This window comes from Bufo bufo, chromosome 2, assembly GCF_905171765.1.
Source record: "Bufo bufo chromosome 2, aBufBuf1.1, whole genome shotgun sequence".
In the NCBI taxonomy this organism is placed as follows: Eukaryota; Metazoa; Chordata; class Amphibia; order Anura; family Bufonidae; genus Bufo; species Bufo bufo.
In genome coordinates, this window is record NC_053390.1 from 438,215,081 (window position 1) to 438,242,771 (window position 27,691).

Below are 27,691 nucleotides of genomic sequence, written 5' to 3' on the forward strand. Positions count from 1 at the left end.
CCTTCCAATTCTGTAGAAAGTGACTGATGATCCAGGTAAAGGTGTAGACTAGTGTAGTAGTCAGATCTTCGTCATGAAGGTGTTTATATCTCATCTGAACCCAAATATTAATTGATCTGTTTGTATTAGAAATTGCATCGGTCCAGGATGGGCACGGCACGACCAGTTTTCAAGCAGTACAAAGCTCCTCCTATAGGTGTGTGATTTTACCATCTCTGGCGACTGCTAGTTGTTAAACCAGTCAGGCTGAGCATTTTAGATTTGGCTTGGGGACACTGAGAGAAGTTTGTCTGCTTTTTTTCTTCTGTGGATGAAAGTACGTGAGCAGACAAGATCCCAGAGTAGTCCAGAGTGCAGCAAGTAACATGTAAGTAACAACGGTATGCTTTTAGTGGATTTATTGTGCTCTGTTCTGTCAGTACCTGTACACATTGCATTTGTGTTTATTGTATACTGATTTAGGGCAAACAATGCCAATGTGAAGAAGCCGTAAGTCGAGGCAAGCAGAGTGTGCATGATAGTTAGTTTTACAAGGACACAAACATTTTTAAAGTATGCAGTGACTGCCGATCACAAGATTTGCATTTACATTGTAGAGTAATCAGATGCCTGTCTACCTGTGTGGATTTGTGTAAAGGATATGAAGTATCTTTTGCTGTTCAGTCCCTGCAAATGTTCATGCTGGGTAGCTATTTGAAACTATTATCACGCAAAGGGTAGTTTCATATATGGCGTTACAAAAAAATAAAAAGGCAGTTTTTTATGCTGTTTGTTTTAACCAAAGCCATGAATGGATCCAGCAGGATGGAAAAGTAGAGGACTTTATATATTCCCCGTCCCTTTTGAATTTTGGCTCTGAAAAACTGCCACGAAAACTGTAGCTTTTTTTAAGCCATGTGTAAAACCAAATCAGTTTTTATAACCTTTTTAGGTGGTTTTGTGGCATTTTGGTCAAACAGTGAGGAATATTAAGTTTTTAACTGTTATGGTGTAAAAAATTTGCTAATTATGGCACACACCATAGTTGCACAATAATTTGCGACTTTTTACTCTTTTTGCCACATGTAAAAAATGGAAAGGAATGAGGGGGCGATGAAGAAGGACGTGGCCTCACACAGCTCTGCCTAAAAGTGGCATAAATTTTAGGTGTAATCTACGCCAGTTCACAGCTGGCTTACATTTGAATTTCTGGTACACGGACTACTGTCTGATATGCCATATTTATTAAGAGGCCTGTGTCTTAATAAATTTGGCACATTTTGCACCAAGTTATTTAATACTGTTTGTAGCGCCAGTATTAGTATTTCTTCCCCAGTGTGTTTGAGAACCTGGTGCTGTTTAATGGTATTTTTATCATTAATTCTTATTTTATTTTTTTATAAGAATGTATTTTGAACCCCCACCACCCTCATATAATGTACTGTATCTTATTTTTCACTCTATAATACGCACCTGACCATAAGATGCATCTTGGTTTTAGAGGAGGAAAATAAGAAAAAAATATTTTTCATCAGACCTCAGATCAGAGAAAAATTTAAGAACTTACCTCTGCAGCTTTAGACGGCGCTGCCACTTGGGAGATCCAGTGCGCTTTTCCTGCAGCACTGTGCTGTGACCTAACGTCTGAGAGCGTCAGGTCATAGCGCGCGCTTATGCACACTATGTCCTGATGCTGTGCACAGTCAGGACACAGCATGAGGCCATCAGAAGACTGGTGAGTAAAGCCAGCACCCAGAGCGCTGTTCACCTGCTTCCATAATGGAAGGGCTTATTAGTATTTGCTACATAGAATGAACTGCCCTTTTTCCTCCATTTTTTGGGGGAAAAAGTGCATCTTATGGAGCGAAAAATATGGTAATTTCCTCTGTAGTATAGAAAATTAGCACAAAAAAAGAAATGGAACACACATTGCCACTAGCATTTTTTAAAGTAGGACATAAAAACCAATTGGGGTCTATGAGACAAAAATGCCAGATAATGAGGGCGAAAAACACCACACCCAAAACTTGCTGCAATTTCAGAAAATGCCTTGGCACAAAAATGCATCTCAAATGTCAAACGCCAGTAGAAAAAAAAAATGTGCACGTGTAATGCTTGTAATATTTCTCATAGACTTCCATGTAACTTGTGGCGCTGACTAAAAATGCAGCAAAAATGGCAGTAAAAAAATTATCTAAAATGCCAAACAAACCTGTGAGTGACATCAGCCTAAGGCCCCTTTCACACGGGCGAGTATTCCGCGCGGATGCGATGCGGGAGTTGAACGCATTGCACCTGCACTGAATACCGACCCATTCATTTCTATGGGGCTGTTCACATGAGCAGTGATTTTCACGCATCACTTGTGCGTTGCGTGAAAATCGCAGCATGCTCTATATGCTGCGTTTTTCACGCAACGCAGGCCCCATAGAAGTGAATGGGGTTGCGTGAAAATCGCAAGCAAGTGCGGATGTGGTGCGATTTTCACGCACGGTTGCTAGGAGACGATCGGGATGGAGACCCGATCATTATTATTTCCCCTTATAACATGGTTATAAGGGAAAATAATAGCATTCTGAATACAGAATGCATAGTAAAATAGCGCTGGAGGGGTTAAAAAAATAATAATAATAATTTAACTCACCTTAATCCACTTGATCGCGGAGCCGGCATCTCCTTCTGTCTTCATCTTAGCTGTGTGGAGGAACAGGACTGGTGGTGACGCCACAGGTCCTGTTGCTCCACACAGCTAAGATGAAGACAGAAGGAGATGCCGGCTCCGCGATCAATTGGATTAAGGTGAGTTAAATTATTATTAATTTTTTTAACCCCTCCAGCGCTATTTTTTGTATTCAGAATGTATTATTTTCCCTTATAACATGGTTATAAGGGAAAATAATAGCAATCTACAGAACACCGATCCCAAGCCCTAACTTCTGTGTAGAAGTTCAGGTTTGGGTACCAAACATGCGCGATTTTTCTCACGCGAGTGCAAAACGCATTACAATGTTTTGCATTCGCGCGGAAAAATCATGAGTGTTCCCGCAATGCACCCGCACATTTCCCCGCAACGCCCATGTGAAACCAGCCTAAAGCCGCTTTTAGACTAGCGAGTGTTACGCTGCGGACTCGCAGCGCATCACCCACCCTGAACTCCCAGCACTGCCAGGGTTGTATAGCATTATATTGATTTATGATGCTATGTAACCCTTAGGCCTCTTTCACACGAGCGTGTCCGGATAAGGTCCGGATAAGGTCCGGATGCGTTGCGGCAAACCCCCGTGAGTAGGTACACAATTTCAGTCAGTTTTGACTGCGATTGCGTTCCGTTGTTCAGTTTTTATTGCGCGGGTGTAATGTGTTTTGCACGCGCATGATAAAAAACTGACTGTGGTACCCAGACCCGAACTTCTTCACAGAAGTTCCGGTTTGGGTTCAGTGTTCTGTAGATGTTATTATTTCCCCTTATAACATGGTTATAAGGGAAAATAATAGTATTCTGAATACAGAATGCATAGTACAATAGGGCTGGAGGGGTTAAAAAAAAAAAAAAATAATTAACTCACCTTAATCCACTTGTTCGCGCAGCTGACAGTCTTCATCTGTGAGGAATAGGACCTTTGATCACAGATGAAGACAGAAGAGAAGCCGGGCTGCGCGAACAAGTGGATTAAGGTGCGTTAAATTATAATTTTATTTTTTTTAACCCCTCCAGCCCATTTATAACCATGTTAGAAGGGAAAATAATAATGATCGGGTCCCCATCCCGATCGTCTCCAAGCAACCGTGCGCGAAAATCGCACCGCATCCGCACTTGCTTGCAGATGCTTGCGATTTTCACGCAGCCCCATTCACTTCTATGGGGCCTGTGTTGCGTGAAAAACTGACAAAATAGAGCTTGCTGCGATTTTCACGCAACGCACAAGTGATGCGTGAAAATCACCGCTCATGTGCACAGCCCCATAGAAATGAATGGGTCGGGATTCAGTGCGGGTGCAATGCGTTCAACTCACGCATTGCACCCACGCTGAAAACTCGCCCGTGTGAAAGGGGCCTTACAGTTCTGGAATATATTGGATAACACTGACATAAGCGAGATTTTCGTCTGGATGAAATGCATGTAATAAAAGCATAGCATAGAGTCGTGACCCATTCTTGTCAATGGGTCTGTGCACATAACCGTCATTTTTCATGCATCATCTTTGCATTCAGGAAGAATCGCAGCATGTTCTATATTGTGCATTTTTCACGTAGGTCTGGTTCCAAAGATGTGACTGGGACTTGCTTGAAAAACGGACGTCTTCCGATTCAATGTATTTTTCACTGATGGTTGGTAGATGCAGATTGTTAGTCTTCAGTTTTTCTTCAAGCATAGAATCCAGACAGAAAAAAACGCAATCACAGACAAAACTAATTGAACTTGCGTGCAAAACCTTCAGTTTTTCCCTGACCACATCCTGACACAATTTGTATCACTCAATTGAAATAGGCTTTAGGCTTTCTACATACACAGATTTGCTCTGTCATTATGTTACCACTAAAAAAATGCCATTAAAAAACACTAGAATTATTTCTGCATACACATACATTTTGTATTATGTTTGTGTATTAGCAGTGGCGACTTTAGGAACAATATATAGGGGGGGGCACAAAGATACCACAGTCAAAAATGGGGGGGCGGCAAAAACAAATTAAGTATATATAAATAAGATTTCAAAATACGAGAGAATTGCGGTATGCAGGGATACATTTATAATAAAACTATTTACTTACAAAAGAAGCTATTCAGTCGTCTGCTGTGCCGTCCTCTGCTTGCTTCCGCAGATTCTTTCCCCTGCTTTCTGTCTCTTGTCAGTGCGCAGGCGCACTGTTATGGTGGATCTGTGGAAGACACACTGTTAGGCCTCTTTCACACGACCGTTGTGTGCACCCGTGGCCGTTGTGCCGTTTTCCGTTTTTTTTCGCGGACCCCATGACTTTCAATGGGTCCGTGGAAAAAACGGAAAATGCACCGTTTTGCAGCCGCATCCGAGATCCGTGTTTCCTGGCCGTGAAAAAAATATGACCTGTCCTATTTTTTTCACGGCCAACGGTTCACGGACCCATTCAAGTCAATGGGTCCGTGAAAGAACACGGATGCACACAAGATTGGCATCCGTGTCCGTGATCCGTGGCCGTAGGTTACTTTTTATACAGACGGATCCGAAGACTCGTCTGCATAAAAGCTTTTTCATAGCTGAGTTTTCACTTCGTGAAAACTCAGAACCGACAGTATATTCTAACACAGAAGCGTTCCCATGGTGATGGGGACGCTTCTAGTTAGAATACACTAAAAACTGTGTACAAGACTGCCCCCTGCTGCCTGGCAGCACCCGATCTCTTACAGGGGGCCGTGATCAGCACAATTAACCCCTTCAGGTGCGGCACCTGAATGGGTTAATTGTACTATCATATCCCCCTGTAAGAGATCAGGGCTGCCAGGCAGCAGGGGGCAGACCCTCCCCCCCTCCCCAGTTTGAATATCATTGGTGGCCAGTGCGGCCCCCCCCCCACCTCTATTGTAATAATAGGTTGGTGGCCAGTGCGGCCCCCCCCCTCCCTCTATTGTAATTATTCGTTGGTGGCACAGTGTGCGCCCCCCCCCTCCCTCCCTCTATTGTAATAATTCGTTGGTGGCACAGTGTGCGCCCCCCATCGGCCCCCCCTCCCTCTATAGCATTAACAACATTGGTGGCCAGTGTGCGGCCTCCCATCTCCCCCCCCCCATCATTGGTGGCAGCTGAGTTCCGATCGGAGTCCCAGTTTAATCGCTGGGGCTCCGATCGGTAACCATGGCAACCAGGACGCTACTACAGGCAACCAGGACGCTACTACAGTCCTGGTTGCCATGGTTACTTAGCAATAGTACAATAGTAGAAGATTCATACTTACCTGCTGGTGGCTGCTGCGATGTTCGTGTCCGGCTGGGAGCTCCACCTACTGGTAAGTGACAGGGTCTGTGCGGCGCATTGCTAAATGAACTGTCACTTACCAGTAGGAGGAGCTCCCGGCCGGACACGAACATCGCAGCTCCCAGGTAAGTATGAATCTTTTACTATTGTACTATTGCTAGTAACCCGCTGCCACCAATGATCGGGGGGGGGGGGAGATGGGAGGCCGCACACTGGCCACCAATGTTGTTAATGCTATAGAGGGAGGGGGGGCCGATGGGGGGCGCACACTGTGCCACCAACGATTTATTACAATAGAGGGAGGAAGGGGGGGGGGGGGGCGCACACTGTGCCACCAACGATTTATTACAATAGAGGGAGGAAGGGGGGGGCGCACACTGTGCCACCAACGAATTATTACAATAGAGGGAGGAAGGGGGGGGGGGGCCGCACTGGCCACCAATGATATTCAAACTGGGGAGGGGGGGTCTGCCCCCTGCTGCCTGGCAGCCCTGATCTCTTACAGGGGGATAGGATAGTACAATTAACCCCTTCAGGTGCCGCACCTGAGGGGTTAATTGTGCTGATCACGGCCCCCTGTAAGAGATCGGATGCTGCTAGGCAGCAGGGGGCAGTCATGTACACAGTTTGTAGTATATTCTAACTAGAAGCGTCCCCATCACCATGGGAACGCCTCTGTGTTAGAATATACTGTCGGAAATGAGGTTTCACGATCTAACTCATATCCGACAGTATATTCTAACATAGAGGCGTTCCCATGGTGATGGGGATGCTTCAAGTTAAAATATACCATCGGATTGGAGAAAACTCTGATCCGATGGTATAAAAGGGACTCCAGACTTTACATTGAAAGTCAATGGGGACGGATCCGTTTGAAATGGCACCATATTGTGTCAACGTCAAACGGATCCGTCCCCATTGACTTGCATTGTAATTCAGGACGGATCCGTTTGGCTCCGCACGGCCAGGCGGACACCAAAACGACTTTTTTTTCATGTCCGAGGATCCTCCAAAAATCAAGGAAGACCCACGGACGAAAAAACGGTCACGGATCACGGAAAAACGGGACCCCGTTTTGCGGACCGTGAAAATATACTGTCGTGTGCAATAAGCCTTATGGGGGCATCTGTGGATGCAGGGCCGGTGCAAGGATTTTTGCCAACACAAGCAAAGCTACATTTTGGCGCCCCCCCCTTTCGCAGCTCACCTAGCCCTGGTCCCATCTGCAGCAGCTGGCTTCTCCTTTGTGTGGTCCTGGTATCTTCTCTCTGCTTCAGACAATTGCTGGTTTGAGGACCGTAGTTTTCGCCCTCTAAGATGCACCTAGGTTTTAGAGGAGGATAATAAGAAAAAAATATTTTCCATTACACCTCAGGTCAGACTCGCAATCAGACCCCCATGTCAGATATCAGCCCCCATCCATCAGCCCCCCATGTCAGCCGTCATGCCCCCATGTCATCCATTAGCCCCCCATGTCATCCATTAGCCCCCCATGTCAGCCATTAGCCCCCCATGTCAGCCATAAGCCCCCATCCATCAGCCCCCCATGTAAGCCATCATACCCCCATGTCAGCCATCAGCCCCCCATGTCACATTTCTCCCCCTCCATGTCAAATCACCCCCCTATGTCACATCAGCCCTCCATGTCACATTTCTCCCCCTCCATGTCACATTTCCCCCCTACATGTCACATTTCTCCCCCTCCTTTTTACATAATCCTCTGTCACATCAACTCCATGTCACATTTTCCCCCCTCCATGTCACATTTTCCCCCTCAATGTCACATTTTCCCCCTCCATGTCAAATCATCTATGTCACATCAGCTCTCCATGTCAATTTTCTCCCCCTCCATCCATGTCACATTTCTCCCCCTCCATCCATGTCACATTTCTCCCCCTCCATCCACGTCACATTTCTCCCCCTCCATCCATGTCACATTTCTCCCCCTCCAAACCATGTCACATCATCCCCTTCGTGTCACATCATGATCACATCATTACCCCCTATTGTGTCACATTTCTTCCCCCCCATGGCACATCACCCCCCCCCTGTATGGCCCTAGCCCCATCCCCATGTTACAGACTACAGACATTGTCCCCCCTCCCATCATGTCACAGTCACCATCCCCCCCTCCTCCATTTATGATTGTTGTTTGTGTAATACATTTTTTTAAACACATTTATGCCGTGCACTCTGGCTCTAGTGGGCTCATCAGTGATCACCTACCCATCTGTCCTGCTGCTACGGCAATCTGACTGTGTGTGACTCAGACTCACAGACACAGTCACCCCCCCCCCCCTGGCCTGACCCCATGCCCGTGCCGCTCTGTGAGTGCCATGAAGGTTTCAAGGTTCGACGACACAGGAATGCAGGACTTATTGAACTGTGGACTTCTTCCTCCTGTTTCCCATCATTATTGCTCACTGTTTGTACAGTATATATGTTAATGTATACATTTCGGCACTTAGCACTTTAATAACCATTGGTTACTGGGGCACATACAACTTTTTGGTCGTCCCTCCCTATTTGGGTATTTTTGATATTTTATGAAATTACAAAATAATATTTTTTTTAATATATATTATTATGATGGAATATATACACATTAAATTTCTTTCCCTTTTGCATCACTCACTGACCGCGCCCTCACGCTGTGCACAGCCCTGCAATTGCCCCCTTTACCCCCCTGTAGCGACGCCGCTATGTATTAGTGTTTTTGAATGGCATTTTTCAGATAGTTTTTTTTTTTTTCCCTATAGAGAATAGGATGGAAAAAAAAATCCCTGAAAGTAAGTGCCATTCCTTCACCATGCTGTGTTAAAAACAAAACAAAAACACCATAGAATTTCATAGGTGCCATAGAATTTTAGGAGCTGGCATTTTTTTCTTAGGGTGCATTCATTCATTAGTTTTTAATAGCATTTTTGTAATTTATTTTTTTATTGTTTTGGTGGCTTTTAACCGCCTCCGGACCGCCTAACGCAGGATCGCGTTCCGGAGGCGGCAGCCCTGCGCACAGTAACGCATATATGCGTCATCTCGCGAGACGTGAGATTTCCTGTGAACGCGCGCACACAGGCGCGCGCGTTCACAGGATCGGAAGGTAAGCGAGTGGATCTCCAGCCTGCCAGCGGCGATCGTTCACTGGCAGGCTGGAGATGTGATTTTTTTTTAACCCCTAACAGGTATATTAGACGCTGTTTTGATAACAGCGTCTAATATACCTGCTACCTGGTCCTCTGGTGGTCCCTTTTGTTTGGATTGACCACCAGAGGACACAGGTAGCTCAGTAAAGTAGCACCAAACACCACTACACTACACTACACCCCCCTGTCACTTATTAACCCCTTATGAACCCCTGATCACCCCATATAGACTCCCTGATCACCCCCCTGTCATTGATCACCCCACTGTCATTGATAACCCCCTGTAAGGCTCTATTCAGATGTCCGTATGATTTTTACGGATCTACTGATAGATGGATCGGATCCGCAAAACGCATACGGACGTCTGAATGGAGCCTTACAGGGGGGTGATCAATGACGAGGGGTGATCACCCCATATAGACTCCCTGATCACCCCCCTGTCATTGATCACCCCCCTGTAAGGCTGCATTCAGATGTCTGTATGATTTTTACGGATCCACTGATACATGGATCGGATCGGCAAAACACATACGGACATCTGAATGGAGCCTTACAGGGGGGTGATCACCCCATATAGACTCCCTGATCACCCCCCTGTCATTGATCACCCCCCTGTCATTGATCACCCCCCTGTAAGGCTGCATTCAGATGTCCGTATGATTTTTACGGATCCACTGATAGATGGATCGGATCCGCAAAACACATACGGACGTCTGAATGGAGCCTTACAGGGGGGTGATCAATGACAGGGGGGTGATCACCCCATATAGACTCCCTGATCACCCCCCTGTCATTGATCACCCCCCTGTCATTGATCACCCCCCTGTAAGGCTCCATTCAGACATTTTTTTGGCCCAAGTTAGCGGAAATTATTATTTTTTTCTTACAAAGTCTCATATTCCACTAACTTGTGTCAAAAAATAAAATCTCACATGAACTCACCATACCCCTCACGGAATCCAAATGCGTAAAATTTTTTAGACATTTATATTCCAGACTTCTTCTCACGCTTTAGGGCCCCTAGAATGCAGGGCAGTATAAATACCCCACATGTGACCCCATTTCGGAAATAAGACACCCCAAGGTATTCCGTGAGGGGCATATTGAGTCCATGAAAGATTGAAATTTTTTTCCCAAGTTAGCAGAAAGGGAGACTTTGTGAGAAAAAAAAAATATATATCAATTTCCACCAACTTGTGCCAAAAAAAATAAAAAAATCTATGAACTCGCCATGCCCCTCATTGAATACCTTGGGGTGTCTTCTTTCCAAAATGGGGTCACATGTGGGGTATTTATACTGCCCTGGCATTCTAGGGGCCCTAAAGCGTGAGAAGAAGTCTGGGATCCAAATGTCTAAAAATGCCCTCATAAAATGAATGTGGGCCCCTTTGCGCATCTAGGCTGCAAAAAAGTGTCACACATCTGGTATCGCCGTACTCAGGAGAAGTTGGGCAATGTGTTTTGGGGTGTCATTTTACATATACCCATGCTGGGTGAGATAAATATCTTGGTCAAATGCCAACTTTGTATAAAAAATGGGAAATGTTGTCTTTTGCCGAGATATTTCTCTCACCCAGCATGAGTATTTGTAAAAAGACACCCCAAAACACATTGCCCAACTTCTCCTAAATACGGCGATACCACATGTGTGACACTTTTTTGCAGCCTAGGTGGGCAAAGGGGCCCACATTCCAAAGAGCACCTTTAGGATTTCACAGGTCATTTACCTACTTACCACACATTAGGGCCCCTGGAAAATGCCAGGGCAGTATAACTACCCCACAAGTGACCCCATTTTGGAAAGAAGACACCCCAAGGTATTCCGCTCACTATGCCCATCACAAAATACCTTGGGGTGTCTTCTTTCCAAAATGGGGTCACTTGTGGGGTAGTTATACTGCCCTGGCATTTTAGGGGCCGAATGCGTGAGAAGTGGTTTGAAATCAAAATCTGTAAAAAATGGCCGGTGAAATCCGAAAGGTGCTCTTTGGACTGTGGGCCCCTTTGCCCACCTAGGCTGCAAAAAAGTGTCACACATGTGGTATCTCCGTACTCAGGAGAAGTTGGGCAATGTGTTTTGGGGTGTGATTTTACATATACCCATGCTGGGTGAGAGAAATATCTTGGCAAAAGACAACTTTTCCCATTTTTTTTATACAAAGTTGGCATTTGACCAAGATATTTATCTCGCCCAGCATGGGTATATGTAAAATGACACCCCAAAACACATTGCCCAACTTCTCCTGAGTACGGAGATACCACATGTGTGACACTTTTTTGCAGCCTAGGTGGGCAAAGGGGCCCACATTCCAAAGAGCACCTTTCGGATTTCACTGTCCATTTTTTACAGATTTTGATTTCAAACTACTTACCACACATTTGGGCCCCTAGAATGCCAGGGCAGTATAACTACCCCACAAGTGACCCCATTTTGGAAAGAAGACACCCCAAGGTATTTCGTGATGGGCATAGTGAGTTCATAGAAGTTTTTATTTTTTGTCACAAGTTAGTGGAATATGAGACTTTGTAAGAAAAAAAAAAAAAAATCATCATTTTCCGCTAACTTGTGACAAAAAATAAAAAGTTCTATGCCCATCAGCGAATACCTTAGGGTGTCTACTTTCCGAAATGGGGTCATTTGTGGGGTGTTTGTACTGTCTGGCCATTGTAGAACCTCGGGAAACATGACAGGTGCTCAGAAAGTCAGAGCTGCTTCAAAAAGCGGAAATTCACATTTTTGTACCATAGTTTGTAAACGCTATAACTTTTACCCAAACCATTTTTTTTTTTACCCAAGCATTTTTTTTTTTATCAAAGACATGTAGAACAATAAATTTAGAGAAAAATTTATATATGGATGCCGTTTTTTTTGCTAAATTTTACAACTGAAAGTGAAAAATTTCATTTTTTTGCAAAAAAATCGTTAAATTTCGATTAATAACAAAAAAAGTAAAAATGTCAGCAGCAATGAAATACCACCAAATGAAAGCTTTATTAGTGAGAAGAAAAGGAGGTAAAATTCATTTGGGTGGTAAGTTGCATGACCGAGCAATAAATGTTGAAAGTAGGGTAGGTCAGAAGTGTAAAAAGTGGCCTGGTCATTAAGGGTGTTTAAGCTAGGGGGGCTAAGGTGGTTAAGGCACCTGCTATTTTTTAGTTTTATTTTTTTGTCTTTTTTTTATTTTTTATGTAAAAACCCCAGCTCCAAAAGCTGAAAGTCTATGGGAAATACCGTATGAAACGTACGACACACAAGCATTTTTTGCTACGGTCATTTTTGTTAATTAGGCCTCGTTCACATTTCTGTTTTTTAACTGACGCCTTCTATCCACATTTTCCATGGACAGAACACGTGTCTATTGATTTTAATGTGTATGTTCACACATCAGTGGTTTTCCACTGACCATGGTCCATGGATAAATCACATGCACTACTTTGGTCCGTGATCCGGAGCAAAAATACCCATTGAAGTCTATAGGTCTGTTGGGTTCACAGACCATTAGTAGGAGATGCTCAGGAAATAAATTTTCAGATGAGCTGTGTCCGAGTAATATGCAATTTAGTTTATTTTATTTGGCATTATTAGATCTCCTCCATAAGGAAAAAATCCCCCCCCCTCCCAAAAAAAAAAAACCTTTTGTGGCCTTTTTTTAGTGAGCAAAAAATGCCAGAACAAATTTGCGTGTGAAGGGACCCACAGGAAAAATGCTACAAATGCCTATTTTTGATAGCACCCTTAGGCCAGCTGCACACATTGTAGAATATTTGCGGTTTTTTTCAACACGGATTCTCACACAGAAAAACCTGTAGCATAGTACAGTACTAGCAAAGTGTAAGAGATTACACAAATCTCATGTACATTTTGCAGATTTTTTTCCATTTGGAAATTAACCTCCAGTGTAGATTTCCAAATCCGCAGCATGTCAATTATATTTGCAGTTTTAGCTACGGATTTCACCCTTTCCAATGAAAGATGAGATCTGCTGCAAAACTGCATCTAATCTGCACCAAAAGTCCAGATCCACATCTTATGTGCGGTTACCGACATGTGCAGACTGCTTTAGGGTACACTTAAAGGGGTTATCCAGCCATTAATGTTAATATTGATGACCTTTCGTCAGGATAGGTCATCAATATCTGATCGGCGGGGGTCCAACACCCGGCACCCCCACCGATCAACTGTTTAAAGAGGAGGTGGCTCTCCATGCGAACGCCGCTTTGTGCTCTTTTCACTACGCCTCATCTCCTGTGGAGCAGTGGCACAGTGTAATTACAAGTACTCACTCCATTCACTTGAATGCAGCAGGTACTTGACCAGCCTGTTTTGGGCCTTAGGGAACAAGCCATTTTTTTTCATTGTCGCATTCCAAGAGCTACAACTTTATTTTTTCTTCGGTCGATATAGCTATATGAGGGCTTGTTTTGTGCTTTGTGGGGTACACATAACTTACTGATTACATTTTATTAATGCTTCCTTGAGGTGATGAGAAAAACAGCCATACTGCAATTTTTGCCTTAAATAACATAACTGGGTCAGTACAATTCTAGCAATATCAATATACGATTCTATACTATCAGGCAGCACCTCTGCCATACTAAGACATCGGCGCCCCACAATGCCTGAGAGAGGGAGCTCCGTCCTTCTAAAACCCTTAGATGCCACGGTCACTTTTGAGAAGAAGTGCCATTCCAAGCCATTAGAGCAAAACCCTGGCTGTCATAAGAGAACCGAGCTACTGCTCTCAACTGCATGGGAGACCCGACAGCACATAGACTGGGCCGTCATAAAAAGGTGGCAGCTTAGCCTACAGCCTGTTAGTGACTGCCGTAAAAAGGCTTATTGGCAGTCACTAACAAGTTAATGCTTTGGACATTTTTGGATGCAGTGATATCAATTATTTTTATTTTATATTGTTTACTGTTTTATGCAAGAATTGGGAAAGGGAGGGGATGGCTAAAGAGTAAACAGACGGTGCCATAGTTTTATTGTCTCCTGTTTACTAATGTGAGTGCACCTAGACATTGTCTTAAATTGAGCCAAATTTTACAATTTGGCGCATCTAGTTTTAGAAAAATCCAGTGTGCCTTGCTTGCCAAGAGGCCATTGTCTAAGATGTACCATTTGTTCCAAAATTGCACCACAATTCTGCTGTATAATTGTCTCAAACTAAGCCAGCCAATGGTTGGTATAGAGTCAGATAAGGATCTATCCCTGTACCAGGTTCATCATCCCCTCTGAGCCCCTGTTGTAAACCTGGTGCAGATCTAGACAACCTGTCTTTAGCTTACGCCGTCTACAGGATTAGGAAATCTGCCCCATTGTCTTAGATTTCTTATTTTTATATCACAAAATCAAAAGGAGACTTTCACAATAATCCAAGTACACTGGCTGTTCTTTCTCAAAGGTCACTTATAGGCGTGGCGTGATAGCGTTTCCGTCTGTGGAGCAAAGGTAGAAGAAAATGAATTCTAATAGGTCAAACAATAGATAACATTGAAGAAGCATTTAATTATTAACTTCCAGCTCATACCATATTTTTTTATTGTGAAATTGTTTATATGACTCTAAATTATGAGATTATGCGACTGCAAAACCGTTCCATTCATCTACAGTATCTCACAATAGTGAGTCCACCCCTCACATTTCTGTAAATATTTTATTATATCTTTTCATGGGACAACACTGAAGATATGACCCTTTGATACAAGGTAAAGTAGTCAGTGTACAGCTTGTATAACTTGTAAATGTGATGTGCCTTCAAAATAACTCAACACGCAGCCATTAATGTCTAAACCGCTGGCAGCAAAACGGAGCTGGTGGATGTTAGAGACCTTGTGCTCCTCCACTTTCCGTTTCAGGATGTCCCACAGATGCTCAATAGGGTTTAGGTCTGGAGACATGCTTGGCCAGTCCAGCACCTTTACCTCCTTTAGCAAGGCAGTGGTCGTCTTGGAGGTGTGTTTGAGGTCGTTATTATGGTGGAATACAGTCCTGCAGCCAAGTTTCTGAAGGGAAGGGATCATGCTCTGCTTCAGTATGTCACAGTACATGATGACGTATGGTCTGAGCACTGACAGGCGGACCCATCACCCCTTTACATCTATCTTGTGAAAATGACATTTATCACTTACATAAAGTTAATATAATCCACTTACTAAGGGCTCATTCAGGTGGCCGTATGAATGAGTCCGCATCTGTTCCGCAATTTTGCAGAATGAGTGCGGACCCATTCATTTCAATTGTCCCATTCATTTTCATAGAGCATGTCCTATTGTTGTTCGCAATCACAGACAAGAATAGGCATTTTCTATTATAGTTGCGGCCATGTGCGGTCCGCAAATTGCAGAACGCACATGGGCAAAACACTGCGGTCGTGTGAATGCGCCCTAATGTACATTCATTGTTGATATTGCCTCTTCTGCTTGTTTAAATTCATCCTATATAATGCTCGTTTCTAGGGTTTACGGCCACCGTTCGCTCACAATAGCGATGTACCTCGATACAGATCGTCAGTGCCATCTGTCATCTTATGATAGATGAAATGTAGAACGCTTCTGGGCTGTTCTGCAACTTAGCAACAGAGTGATGGACAGACAGCGCGCTCGCTCTGAGACACTGTTATCTCTATAGTAGGGATCGACTAATATTGATTTTTTTTGAGCCGATACCGATAACCTGTGAATTTTCAGGCCAATAGCCGATAACTTATACCGATATTCTGTGCATTTTCATTTTTTTTTTTTTAAATATTCTGTTACGGCGTTCACCACATAGGATTTTTTTTTATTTTAATATTTTAATAGTTTGGACTTTTTGGACGTGGCAGTATGTGATATGTTTATTTATTTATTCATATATTTTATATGTAAAATTGGTAAAGGGGGTGACTTATACTTAATATTTTTTTTTTTTTACTGTTTAATAACTATTAGCCCCCTTAGGGGCTAGAACCTGGGATCTTTAATCCCTTGTCCTATTCACCCTAATAGAGCTCTATTAAGGTGAATAGGACTTTACACTGTCCCTGCTGCCCATGGCTTTGTACACACAGCAGCAGGGAGCTTACCATGGCAGTCAGGGCTTCAGTAGCATCCTGGCTGCCATGGTAACCGATCGGAGCCCCACAATTACGCTGCTGGGGCTCCGATCGGAACTGCCACCAATGAAGAGGGGGGAGGAGACCCTGTGGTCACTGCCACTAATTATTTTAATACTGTGGGGGGGGGGTGCACACTGCGCCACCAATGTTTTTAATACTGGGGGTGGGGGGGAGGGCGCACTGCACCACCAATGTTTTTAATAGTGGGAGGGCGTTCTGCGCCACCAATGATAATTAACGTTTAATACAGGAGGCGGGTGTGTCGGCGCAGAATCGCATAGCCGGCACCCTGCCTCTGACAGTGATCTGCGATCAGCAGCAGCAGTTAACCCCTCAGGTGCCGCACCTGAGGGGTTAACTGCTGCAGCTGATCGCAGCTTCCGGTCATATAGCCTGGGCACCGACTCCTGTATTTGTATTAGACATTAAAGGGGCTGGCCACTTTGTTAGCACTTATAACAACTGTAAAGAAAGTAGGGAGATATTACACTTACTAATATATCTTCTTAGGCTACTTTCACACTTGCGAACCTACAAAACCTCTCTGTCTATAGTCGACAGCTCAACACTCCACCTGGGACAGCACACAATGTCATAACAAAAGAACCAGTGGAAATAATATATCAAAAATAATATCAACTTTATTGCATATAAAAATATGAAGAAAAAAGGGCAAGATGGAAAAGGTAAACAGAGAAGCGAAGGGCATTCCCTCAACTGGACAACCATGTATCCCCACAGAGCTAGTAGGCACGTTCCGGATACCAGGCCATACGCTGTATCTCACAACCGCCCAATTGATGTACCACAAAAGATAATACCATGTGTCAGACACCCCAATAGGGCATTCTACAACTGTACCACGGTGTATCAGAAAATGATCCCTTGGATATTTGTGAGATCCATAGCCTGCATCCGTGGTAACCATAGACAACATGTATATAAGTAGCATGATAGTAATATATTCACAGCCTAGTCTATGGACACAGCATAATGATGGTATATAACACAGCCTAGTCAATATCATAGGCCTAATATGAGTACTGTGTATGGTGGTGTCTTAATAGACACACCTAACCTGGGGACGTACCTGAAGACATAATCTAGCCCAGGAGAGATGTGAAGGCCCTAAGCGCAAGACCTCGACGCGCGTTTCACCTCAGCGGCAAGCAAAATGTATGCCAACTGATGGCATTTGTAAGACTGTAAGTCTAAATGCCTGATCAGTCAGAAAAAATGCATTGAAACGCCGGATCCATCTTTCCAGTGTCATCCGGAAAAACAGATCCAGCCTTCAGGCAACTCTTCTTCAGTTTTTTTGGCCGGAGATAAAACTGTAGCATGCTGTTATTTTATCTTTGTCCTGATCAGTCAAAAAGACTGAACTGAAGACATCCTGATGCATCCTGAACGGATTACTCTCCATTCAGAATGCATGGGGATATACCTGATTAGTTATTTTCCGGTATAGAGCCCCTAGGACAGAACTCTATGCCAGTGTTCTAACTTTAGGCTACTTTCACACTTGCGGCAGTGTGATCCGGCGGGCAGTTCCGTCGTTGGAACTGCCCGCCGGATCCGCCGATCTGCCGCTGACTGAAAGCATTTGTGAGACGGCTCTGGGTGCGGATCTGTCTCACAAATGCATTGCAAGGACTGATCCGTCTCTCCGCTTGTCATGCGGACCGACTGATCCGTCTTGTACATTTTTACCGATCTGCGCATGCGCATGCCGGAACGACGGATCCGGTATTCTGAATGCCGGATCCGGCGCTAATTCATTCCTATGGGAAAAAATGCCGGATCCGGCGTTCAGGCAAGTCTTCAGTTTTTTTCGCCAGAGAGAAAACCGTAGCATGCTGCGGTTTTCTCTTTTGCCTGATCAGTCAAAACGACTGAACTGAAGACATCCTGATGCAAACTGAACGGATTACTCTCCATTCAGAATGCATGGGGATAAAACTGATCAGTACTTTTCCAGTATAGAGCTCCTAGGACGGAACTCTATGCCGGAAAAGAACAACGCAAGTGTGAAAGTAGCCTTACTTCGTGAAAATACCTTACCCCTCGTGACTTCCGGGGGTGTATCTGCACGCGCGGATTGTGAAATCTTCTTTTGCTCCCAGCACTCGGGGGGGGGGGGGGGGGGGTGCAGCATATTGGGGGGCATGACCCGAACCCTTGTGAGGGTAAGGAGATTTCACAATCCGCGCGTGCGCAGTGTGAGGGTGAGGAGAAAAGACCGTCAGATCTCCTTACCCCTGAGGGCGCACGCGCGGTGTAATTTTACCCTACCTGTGCCGTGGTAGTGCGCTTGCGCTGAAGAGCACACCCCCGGAAGTCACGAGGGGTAAGGTATTTTCACGAGTAAGGATTTTTGTTAGAACACCGGAAAAGAAAAACGCAAGTGTGAAAGTACCCTTAAGCAGATCTGCCTGGTTTTCCTGCTGTTGGCAGCCACGCGCCCTCCTGTCCTGCTCTCACAGCTTGTGGTCTGGTTCATAGCTACAGGTGCCATGGAGGAGCAAACTTGTCCATGCCTGAAGGAGTGTGCTGCTCCCTGGGTCCTAAAGCTTGTATCAGATGTGCTTTCCTTCTGTAACTGACACTCCTGGCTGTGCAGGGCTGGAGAGGCTTAGCAGGAAGATTCAAGCAGAAATAAAGAAACTTTTGCAGGAGAAAGGGAGACTGTGAGGAGAAGCTGTGATGGCTGATGGAAGCTGACTGTCTGTAGACTCCATCCACTCTGTCTCCTGTACTGAGAGGCTACTGCTGTATGTGAGGATGTAGCAGAGCCAGGAAGGTGCTGTGGAACACAAACTGTGAGCAATCCCAAAAGTGTCTGTCCTGTTTATGGCCCGATGTTATCACAGACATGTTTATTACAGCCAGAGAGGGAAGGGATGCAAATGAGCTCTTAACAAGCTCTGCCTCTAATGCCACCAGATGTAAGGCAGCTATTCTATAAGTCAATGTTCAGCTCTTAAAATAAGCCTTGAGACATGACTTGGATATTAAATAAGCCAGAACCTCATCTGCAGACAGCTGTTTCGGGGTGATTGCCCCTCATCAGTGCAGAGCAGAGAGTACTGGCTTAACTGGGTGAGAGGCCTAAGTCTGGGTCAGGGGGAACTAACTCTCCTTAGGGAGAGCGCCTTAATCAGTGTGAGGAGATTTATAGGCCATATATGCTCCTCTGGAATTCTGGGAGGGACTATTACATGTTTACTGCCTAGATAAAGTACGTTAAAAACAGTTTATTGTTTTATATTAAAATTCTCTACAAAATAGGCTTGGTAGAGTGAAGGGGGGTATCTCAGACTGATGATGCTGATCCCTACTAACACTCCTACCACTAGAACTCCAAAATATAAGGAGTATATTATGTTGGTATAATCCTTTACCAGCAATGGGAAGAAATGGACATCCAAACTGAATGCACCTGATTGAAACAATATATAGTGTGTCAAGTCTCCTGGGTTGTGGGAGAACATGCACAATACATAGTGTCAGGTAACATTAAGGATGAACCATTCATATACTGGTGGCTGTTACACAGGAATGAACCACTGGGCTTCTATAGTGTCAACAAAAGTCAGACTGCAATTGTGCTTGCAGAGATATCTTGCTCGACGCGTTTCTACACACAACTTAATTGTTGGTTCATCAGGAGCAAATCACTAGGTCAACTGTCACTACCGAATGTCACCCCCTCACACTGGGTGTACAATAGAGCGACAGAGGACCGAGTGACATCTGACTATAGATGAGCTGCACGCCACTGATGTCGTGTGTGCAGCACTAGAATAGATCTCCAAGACCACTGCTGCTGCTAAGTATTCCCCCACCCACTGGGTGCCGCGACTAACAGGGAAATCAGGAGTATCTAACTTAGAATTTAAGCTGCACGCCACTGATGTCGTGCATGCAACAATAAGCCTCCGAACTATAAGGTCTGTGACGCACGCTTGGGTTCAATATTGAACGGGGACATTAACGATATGTAGATACATGATACTACATCCAAATTCCTAATACCTACAACGGAGACCAGAATCTGGCCCCCGCAACAGGCAACAAGGAAAAGGGGACAAAGAAATACGGAGGATATATTAGGAAACACACACCAAACTACCTAGATGGACAAAAGATTATTATTATTGTCCAAAGGTATAACGTTGAAAGTATGATTTTGAAAATATAACAGGGACGCAATAGTCATATTCGCAAATAGATATATCACATCACATAGTATATTATATGATATAACACTATATGATATAATATATATAATAGAGAGTGAGAAAGCTATCCTTAATGGGAATTCATTCAATAAAGCAGGCATATGAAATAGCATCATTGAGGCCATTAGGTTTGACAGTATTAAGGGTGAATATCCACTGTGCCTCTTTTTTAAGCAACAGTGTATCGATATCACCACCCCTGGGTCATGGCCTGACATGTTCTATTCCTTGGAATTTAAAGCAGTCCAAATCACCAGGATGAAAAGTGGCCACATGTTGTGCCACAGGGGTATCTCCAGCATTTTTAATTTTTAGGAGATGCTCACCTACGCGCCTCCTGAATTCACGTTTGGTTTTTCCTGTATATTGTATACCACAGATACAGGTGGCCAGATATACCACCCCGACTGTCCTACAATTAATGAAGGACTTTATGGAATACTCATGTCCTGTGGTCGTGCTCTTGAATTTTGTACTTTTCCAGATAGCTTTACAAGCTATGCAGTTGCCACACTGATATGTACCGTTAGGTCGGTTGGCCCCCAGCCACGTGGGATCCCTAGGGGTAGTAAAGGCACTGTGGACCAGCCTATCCCTAATATTTCCCCCGCGTCTATATGTAATCATGGGGCGACTACCTACTAGGTGACCAACATCCGGATCAGTTTTTAAAATGTCCCAATTTTCAGTGAGCAACGCACGTATCTCACTACTTGCTGTATCAAAAGTGCCAATTATTCGTGTCTGTGCCTCATTAGATGTTTTATTCTTGGGATGCAGAATTTGCTCTCTATTACATGCTGCTGCATGTTGGTATGCTTCCTTCAGAATTGGTTTCGGATAGCCCTTTTCCGTAAACCGTTTTTTGAGGTCATCAGCCGAGGTCTTAAAATCACACCATTGAGAACAGTTGTCTGAACATGAGCAGTTGGCGTTAATGCAACTACAAGATCCCACTGTTATAATCAAGCCCTCAGATAAGGGGGGCAATATATTTGTTCTTGATGTCCTTTGCTATGTTCAGATGTGTAGGAGGATTCTTGACGATAACACCTGTTACACGAAATTGGATCAGAACCCCCTTGAGGCCTATAAGAAGGAACTAGGCCAGATTCTTAGTAGGGCAAAATGGCGTAAATTGATAAGTGCAAATGAACTAGCTTATCTTATGCCCACCTGCCCGACACTACCGGCCTTTTATAGTCTGCCCAAAATACATAAGGAGACTAACCCTTTAAAGGGGAGGCCGATAGTGTCGGGTATTGGTAGCCTTACAGAAAGGATTAGTGTCTATGTTGACAGAATTTTGAGACCATTTGTATCCAGCCTACCATCTTTTGTGAGAGACTCGATGGATGTTCTCAAAGGATTAAATGACATCAGATGTGATAGACACCCTACTTGCCAGTTTGGATGTTGAAGCTTTATATAGCTCCATCCCACATCAGCGTGGCTGTGAGGCAGCCAATGCATTTTTACTGGAAAGAGGGTCACAATTCTATGAACATAATGAATTTGTGATCACACTGTTGAACTTTATTCTACATAACAACATTTTCTTGTTTGACCGTTCTCTCTACCGCCAGCTCAGGGGGGTGGCAATGGGTAGTCCTTGTGCCCCTACCTTTGCCAACCTCTACCTGGGCTGGTGGGAGAGAGAGGTTGTCTTCAACGAGGAAATGGAACAATGGACCTCGTCCATATTATTATGGATGAGGTTCATTGATGACATTCTCATTCTGTGGAAAGGCACAAAGGAAAGTTTCTTGGACTTTGTGTCAAGATTGAACATCAATTCCTTGGGCCTGTTTTTTACATCAGAAAGTGATGAGAAACGGATCACTTTTCTGGACCTCTCAATTGAGATTGACCCCTCTGGTTATATCAAAACAAAAGTGTTCCGAAAACCAACAGCCACCAATGCCCTCTTGAGATGGGAGAGTGGACATCCTTACCCACTCAAGAGGGGCATCCCTAAGGGACAATACCTTAGAATGAGACGTAACTGTTCTCAATGGTGTGATTTTAAGACCTCGGCTGATGACCTCAAAAAACGGTTTACGGAAAAGGGCTATCCGAAACCAATTCTGAAGGAAGCATACCAACATGCATCAGCATGTAATAGAGAGCAACTTCTGCATCCCAAGAATAAAACATCTAATGAGGCACAGACACGAATAATTGGCACTTTTGATACAGCAAGTAGTGAGATACGTGCGTTGCTCACTGAAAATTGGGACATTTTAAAAACTGATCCGGATGTTGGTCACCTAGTAGGTAGTCGCCCCATGATTACATATAGACGCGGGGGAAATATTAGGGATAGGCTGGTCCACAGTGCCTTTACTACCCCTAGGGATCCCACGTGGCTGGGGGCCAACCGACCTAACGGTACATATCAGTGTGGCAACTGCATAGCTTGTAAAGCTATCTGGAAAAGTACAAAATTCAAGAGCACGACCACAGGACATGAGTATTCCATAAAGTCCTTCATTAATTGTAGGACAGTCGGGGTGGTATATCTGGCCACCTGTATCTGTGGTATACAATATACAGGAAAAACCAAACGTGAATTCAGGAGGCGCGTAGGTGAGCATCTCCTAAAAATTAAAAATGCTGGAGATACCCCTGTGGCACAACATGTGGCCACTTTTCATCCTGGTGATTTGGACTGCTTTAAATTCCAAGGAATAGAACATGTCAGGCCACGACCCAGGGGTGGTGATATCGATACACTGTTGCTTAAAAAAGAGGCACAGTGGATATTCACCAATAATACTGTCAAACCTAATGGCCTCAATGATGCTATTTCATATGCCTGCTTTATTGAATGAATTCCCATTAAGGATAGCTTTCTCACTCTCTATTATATATATTATATCATATAGTGTTATATCATATAATATACTATGTGATGTGATATATCTATTTGCGAATATGACTATTGCGTCCCTGTTATATTTTCAAAATCATACTTTCAACGTTATATCTTTGGACAATAATAATAATCTTTTGTCCATCTAGGTAGTTTGGTGTGTGTTTCCTAATATATCCTCCGTATTTCTTTGTCCCCTTTTCCTTGTTGCCTGTTGCGGGGGCCAGATTCTGGTCTCCGTTGTAGGTATTAGGAATTTGGATGTAGTATCATGTATCTACATATAGTTAATGTCCCCGTTCAATATTGAACCCAAGCGTGCGTCACAGACCTTATAGTTCCTCCCTCCTGTTGTATTGACTAATGCAGTGAAGGGAGAAGGTATTCGTCATCGGTCATTCCCCCTCCCTATGAGTGACGCTCATGGGTAGGTGGAGCCAGGCTTCTGTTTAGTCCTGGACTGACGAGATGATGGATCGTGCGTCATCTGACTGTGACGGAAGGAATGGTGCGCAGTCGGGTGACGTATTCTATTCTCGATTGGTTACTCAATGCGAGTTTCCTCCATTTAAACAAGTCCGCGCTACGCGTGGGTTACGGCCACACATGCCGGAGGCTTATTGTTGCATGCACGACATTAGTGGCGTGCAGCTTAAATTCTAAGTTAGATACTCCTGATTTCCCTGTTAGTCGCTGCACCCAGTGGGTGGGGGAATACTTAGCAGCAGCAGTGGTCTTGGAGATCTATTCTAGTGCTGCACACACGACATCAGTGGCGTGCAGCTCATCTATAGTCAGATGTCACTCGGTCCTCTGTCGCTCTATTGTACACCCAGTGTGAGGGGGGTGACATTCGGTAGTGACAGTTGACCTAGTGATTTGCTCCTGATGAACCAACAATTAAGTTGTGTGTAGAAACGCGTCGAGCAAGATATCTCTGCAAGCACAATTGCAGTCTGACTTTTGTTGACACTATAGAAGCCCAGTGGTTCATTCCTGTGTAACAGCCACCAGTATATGAATGGTTCATCCTTAATGTTACCTGACACTATGTATTGTGCATGTTCTCCCACAACCCAGGAGACTAGGGACTATTACAGCCAGACCAACAGTTTAACCCCTTCTGAGCTGTCAATATGGCTAAGGTCAGTGATAGCAGCAGTCACTGGTCTCATCTGTAAATCTGTGCCCTCTCCTTCCTGCACACTGTATATAGTGATATGTCCCCCCCATACAGTGATATGTGACCCCCCCACCACTGTATATAGAGATGTGTGACCCACTGTATGCAGTGATATGTGACCCCCACCACTGTATACTGTATATAGAGATGTGTGACCCTCTGTGTACTGTATGCAGTGATATGTGACCACCACCACCGTATACTGTATATAGAGATGTGTGACCCTCTGTATACTGTATGCAGTGATATGTGACCACCACCACTGTATACTGTATATAGAGATGTGTGACCCTCTGTATACTATATGCAGTGATATGTGACCACCACCACTGTATACTGTATATAGAGATGTGTGACCCTCTGTATACTGTATGCAGTGATATGTGACCACCACCACTGTATACTGTATATAGAGATGTGTGACCCTCTGTATACTGTATGCAGTGATATATGACCACCACCACTGTATATAGAGATGTATGACCCTCTGTATACTATATGCAGTGATATGTAACCACCACCACCACCACTGTATATAGAGATGTGACCCTCTGTATACTGTATGCAGTGATATGTGACCCCACCACCACTGTATATAGAAATGTGTGACCCTCTGTATACTGTATGCAGTGATATATGACCACCCCCACCACTGTATACTGTATATAGAGATGTGTGACCCTCTGTGTACTGTATGCAGTGATATGTGACCCCCACCACTGTATATAGAGATGTGTGACCCTCTGTATACTGTATGCAGTGATATGTGACCACTGTATACTGTACATAGAGATATGTGACCCTCTGTATACTGTATGCAGTGATCTGTGACCACCACTGTATGCTGTATATAGAGATGTGTGACCCTCTGTATACTGTATGCAGTGATATGTGACCACCACCACCGTATACTGTATATAGAGATGTGTGACCCTCTGTATACTGTATGCAGTGATATGTGACCACCACCACCACCGTATACTGTATATAGATGTGTGACCCTCTTTATACTGTATGCAGTGATATGTGACCCCACCACCACCACTGTATATAGAGATGTGACCCTCTGTATACTATATGCAGTGATCTGTGACCACCACTGTATACTGTATATAGAGATGTGTGACCCTCTGTATACTGTATGCAGTGATATATGACCACCACCACTGTATACTGTATATAGAGATGTGACCCTCTGTATACTGTATGCAGTGATATATGACCACCACCACTGTATACTGTATATAGAGATGTGTGACCCTCTGTATACTGTATGCAGTGATATATGACCACCACCACCACTGTTTATAGAGATGTATGACCCTCTGTATACTGTATGCAGTGATGTGTAACCACCACCACCACTGTATATAGAGATGTGAAACTGTAAGGCAATATAGACTCTTTTGCCTAACGTGTCCCTGACACATGATTTTGGTGATCAGCTTGAATTAAATCTATTCCGGTACCGGGAGAATGAATCAGATGAACACATGTCTAGTTCTAATCCATTCTGGTTTATTTCACAGTTGGCAAACAGTTTTATAATAGAGGGGGTTGAGCTTCCTTGACATCCAATCATATGTTAGCATTAGTTTGACCTATAGTATGATCACACATGAGCTCTGCATTAACATAATAGATGACTCATGGTAACAGCATTTGACCAATCAGGTATACACACATAGGCCAGCATGCATTTGAGCCAAGATGACCCTATAAGGTAAGACTGTTCAAACTTACAAACTAAGGAATGTATGGGTATCTTGAAACCGCACAGGAAGTTTCTCACATTCCAAAAGGGGGAAGGGAAATTTAGTAAGTGCACTGGCCAAATGTAATGTACGTTGCTGAAAGGACAAAATGGAGTTACTTATATTCCATCAATCCCCTCTTTAGAACCTTATATATATATATATACCTTATACTATATGGTTCTTTCTCTGTTCTCCCTTGGTTTGCTTGTAAGTCTTTAGGTATTCCATATACCCTTCAGGAGTATAATCCTCAGGCTTTGTTGAGGTTGTGTTTACCTCTTCTACCTCTACCGGAGTATAGAGGAATGTTGAGTGTACCCCTCTTTCGGCCACATTTTTACATACGGCAAGAAGGGAGGGCACACACTGTAGACAACAGCAGAGACACACTATTGCAGCGACCACGGCGAGTACCACTCCTAAAACATATCTTATTTGACCAAAGTCCGGTATCCAGCCAAAAAGCCAGTCCCACCAACCTTGGTCACCATCCTGTTTTATATGTTTAATCATCTCTTCTAGTTGGCCTATTTTATCTTTTATTCCACGGGAGTGGTCTGATAAATTGAAACAACACATCCCTGCGAACGCTGAGCATCCTATACCATGTTGGAGCAATAAATAGTCAATAGTTGCCCTATTCTGTAAGATAGCCTTTTTATATGATTGTATATCCAGCAGCATATCTTGCAGAACTGCACTAGTGACATTTATCTGTTTTACCATAAAACAGGCAAGTTTTGATATTGTCCTGTGGTTATATATGGCCAAACCTGGTACTCCTATCATAGATACCCCTAAACCTCATGTATTCTCCTCTAGAGAGGAGATTCACATTATAATCACAATTTTCTGGTAACTGTAGGGAAGTGTCTCTCGTGTGTCGTGTCTGCATTGCTGGGAATAGTGGTATCATTGCTAATGTCAACCTAGCTATTGTACAGGGTCCCTCTGTAATATTGGCCGGTATGTATGTGTAACTAGTATTCCCACAGGCCAATACCCATCCTGCTGGTAGAGGTACATGTTTGTCTAGGGATGGTACTGTTTTTGTAATATTACATTGCATATTCTTTCCTGATACTATCTTTTTACAACTACCTAAATCTCTACCACAAATATTTGGATTAGTCTTATTCTGCATTTTTGCTTGTATGCAGGGAGGCAATAGTGTCTCATCACAGGAGAACTTGTAACATATTCCTGCTGCTGTGACAAGACCTGTAATTATTTATATCATATTACTTTGCAGAGTCTCAAATGTAGGACAGTCATAACAAGCATGATAAGGATTTACATATCCATATTTAACATCATGATCCTCCAAATCTGTGTGATTCCATTGGGAACGTAGGAGCCCCGCCCATACATCTACTGGGGTGGGGACTGCTACCAGACATGTCTCCAAAATGTTAAATGCAGATAAAGTGGTTCGGAGACAAAAGTCAGTTAAGTT

The 27,691-nt window shown here is 43.9% G+C and overlaps 1 protein-coding gene across 1 annotated transcript in view; it reads left to right on the top strand.

Annotated features, from left to right (window-relative positions):
* The first annotated feature begins 240 nt into the window (after window positions 1-240).
* The window catches only part of B3GNT3 (UDP-GlcNAc:betaGal beta-1,3-N-acetylglucosaminyltransferase 3), a 78,760-nt gene continuing 51,309 nt past the window's right edge, over window positions 241-27,691 (top strand). The window contains exon 1 of the mRNA XM_040417462.1: window positions 241-367. The gene's annotated coding sequence lies outside the window, so the exon portion shown is untranslated. The remainder of the gene's footprint in view (window positions 368-27,691) is intronic.